This window comes from Bos indicus, chromosome 23 (genome assembly GCF_029378745.1).
Source record: "Bos indicus isolate NIAB-ARS_2022 breed Sahiwal x Tharparkar chromosome 23, NIAB-ARS_B.indTharparkar_mat_pri_1.0, whole genome shotgun sequence".
In the NCBI taxonomy this organism is placed as follows: Eukaryota; Metazoa; Chordata; class Mammalia; order Artiodactyla; family Bovidae; genus Bos; species Bos indicus.
In genome coordinates this window covers 31,587,311-31,591,102 of record NC_091782.1, presented here as the reverse complement: position 1 = coordinate 31,591,102, position 3,792 = coordinate 31,587,311, and positions in this window count along the sequence as shown.

The following is a 3,792-nucleotide window of genomic DNA, read 5'->3' as shown; positions in this document are numbered from 1 at the left end:
TATTTTTCAATTTGCTAATGTGGTGTATTACATTTAAAATACATATTTTTAACTGATAGGAGTGCACCATCAAGCTATTTTATTCTAATCCAGAAACAATAAAAGAAAGTTAAAGCAATATAATTCCATGTCCTTCTCTCTTCCTTCTGCTCTTGATGTCATCTATAGATTTTATTTCAATATATGCCAAATACTACATATGCATTTTCCACAAACATTTTTACTTTTTAAACAATTGTTTTTAAACCAATTTATACATACATACATAAAACAGACAAATCTTTGATATATTTATCCATGTATTAATACTTGTGTATCTTGTTTGTTCTATATTTTCAGACTTCCCTTCAGCCTGAAAGGCTTCTTGAACTTTTCTTGTAGAGCTTTTCTTGTGCAGATGAATTATTTTAAACATTTAAAAAATCTGAAAATGTCTTATGTTGCCTTAATTTTGAAGGTCATTTTCACTGAATATAATACTTAAGTTAATAACTTTTTCCACACCTTAAATATGACATTTTATCATCTTTTGGCTTTCATTGTTTCTGATAATAAATCACTCATTGTTATCATTATCACCCTGTATTCAATCTTTCTTTTTCTCTGACTTCTTTCAAGCTTTTCCCTTTGTTTTTAGTTTTCCTCAGTTAGGTGTAAGTTGGCTACATTAATTTCATTTTTATTTATCTGGATTTGGTGAATTTTTTAAAATTTGTAGTGTGTTATTAACCAATTTTGTATTATTCCAAGCCATTACTTCCCTGATAGCTCAGTTGGAAAAGAATCCACCTGCAATGCAGGAGACCACAGTTTGATTCTTGGATTGACTGGAAGAACTGACTCATTGGAAAAGACCCTTTCCCAGTTGGGAAAGATTGAAGGCAGGAAGAAGGGGACAACAGAGGATGAGATGGTTGAATGGCATCACTGACTCAATGGACATGAGTTTGAGTAAGCTCTGGGAGTTGATGATGTACAGGGAAGCCTGGTGTGCTGCAGTCCATGGTCACAGAGTCGGACATGATTGAGCAACTGAACTAACTGACTGAAACCATTATTATCTTTTCAAATAATCTTTCTAATTCTTTTTTTCTCTTGTCATGTTATAGGACTTCAGCTACTCATATGTTAGAGGAGTTGATTTATCCTACAGAACATGAATGCTCTGTGTTTTGTTTTCTGATACTGTATTTTTTATATCTAATATTTACACTTTTCTGTATAATGCTCATCTCTTTGATGAAGTTCCCTGAATGTTCATAAATATTGTCTGCCTTCACCACTAAAAATTTAAACATATTTGTTACAGCTTTTTTAAATCCTCATAATCCTCAGGAAAATGCAAATTAAATCATAATGAGATATCCATTATGTACCAAATAGAAAGAATACTTTTTCCCAAAAGTTGACATTTCCAAGTGAAGAGGCTATAAAGGAAAGAAATGCTCAACTTTGGAAATTCATTGGCAGTTTTTAATTTAAAATGAGTATACTCAATACCATTTACACCAGAAATTTCAATCCAAAGTACAGACCCAAAGAAATATTTGATTTTTCCCCCTTGGCTATGCATGTGGCCTGTGGGGTCTTAGTTACCCAAACAGAGTTAGAACTCAGGCCCTTGGCTGTGAAAGTGGGGAGGCCTAACCACTGAACCAGCAGGAAATTCCCCAGAAATGCATAAATTTGTCCACTGAAAGACATATCCAATAATTTATATATTGACACTATTTGTAATAGCCTTCCAATGAAACTATCCAAATGTAGGCAACAAAAATAAATTGTATTATATTCATAAATGTATAAGTATATGGTAATGAGAATGAATGACCTAATGGTACATGTAAAAACATCTTACAGACACAACATTGAGACACAAAACTGTACATCTTTGATGAGTTTAGTTATTTAAATTTCAAAACCAAGCAAATATGACTTATGGTTTTAGTAATCAAAAGAGTGTCTTAGGGGATAGTGACTAGAAAGAGGCACAAGGGGAGCTTCTGACCTGATGGATATATTCTCTTTTGCTTCTATGTGCCACTTCACAGCAGTCTTTCAACTCTGTAAAATTCATTGAGCTTATACTTATGACTTTTTCATTTTTCTATATATGTTTTACTATTATACAATAAAAAATGTAATAAGAGAAGTTAGACCACAAGTAACAATCAAAAAAATTATATTCATATTGTTGCTAAAGGGCCAATCTCCTAATATATAAAAAGCTTCCCCAAATCAAGAGGAAACTTATAAACTCATAGTAATGGACAACAACATCTTCAAATACCAACAGCTATTTCACAAATAGGCAGCAGCATCTGAACATACAGAAAGAACATCAACCTCATTCATTATAACAGAAATACAAAATGCAATGACACAAAGATACAATTTCTTAACTATCAGGTTAAAAAATAAATCCAAAAGTTTGACAACATACTCTACTGGTGAAGCTCTGGATTACCAAATGATGTAATTCATATTAAGCTTTAATAAAAAGGTGCCAAGCCCTGATAGCTCAGTTGGTAAAGAATCTGCCTGCAATACAGGAAACCCCGGTTTGACTCCTGGCTCAGGAAGATCCCCTGGAGAAGGGATAGGCTACCCACTCCAGTATTCTGGCCTGGAGAATTCCATGGACTATTGGTCGCAAAGAGTTGGACACGGCTGTGTGGCATTCACTTCACTTTCTTTCACTTTCAAGCACAAAGTAAATACCACTTATTCATTTTAAGATTCTTGAGTTTATATACTATGGCAGAATTATGTATAATTCATTTGCTTTGTAAGCAGTTTATGATACTATTTTTTGTATTTTCCCCATGGCCCAAGCACTTTTCTCTATGAGTTTTAATTGCAACTGGGAGATTGGTTCCCCAAGGTCAGAATTTCTAGCATGCCCCATCCTAAAGTCGCTACATTCCCTGAGGAGTAAAAAACAAGGAGACCCTAGGTATCCTTGTATTCTTTTAATATGGCATAAAAAAAAGAGGAGAGTCACTATTGTGATGAGATTTAGACACAAGGAATTTGTGCTAGGACTAGGGAGAGTGAGATACATTACAAGCTGAACAATGCAGCAAAACTGAGAAGTAAGTGACACAGAACCTCTGAGAGGCTTCTTTCAGAGAAAAAGGAAACTTAGTTCCAAAGAGGGGAAGTTACTTTTACTCTTTGTGCTATTCTTAGTCTTAGAAACTGTTGCTTAGAAGACTGCCACTTCCACAATCAACAGGTTTGTTTGTGCAGACCGAGACTACAGACAACAGCAGAAGGGAGAGGTACAATTATGGCATGTGAATTAAAATAATTTTATTAAAGATAAATTTAATTAGAGGTAAAGAAAAAAGAATAATGATATTTAAATATTTGAATAGTAAGAGTGAGTATTTAGTTTCCATCGGGTAACTTTTTTTCTTTTTTAATTTCCAAGATTGTTCATTTTGGGCAGAGCTCACTGGCAGGTGAGGAAAATTATACTGAATAATCCTTCTAAAGCATGAACTGATCTCTCCCCCCAAGTCAGTGTAGATTTGGTAAGAAATCTTCTTAGAGTTTTGGGAAATACCCAAATAATCAAATGGATGAGCTCCTATTTACTAAGGAACTGTATTTCTACATATTTGTAATTTGTAATCTGGAAAGAATTGCTAGTGGATTTAAGGGCAGTACAAATTCATTTCAGCAACATGACAACAGGGTACAGAAAGTTTGCTGATGTGTAACTTGCACAAACTTCAGTGAATTTACTATTAAGCCAGTTCGGTAGAATAAAATGTACAGAGAGAT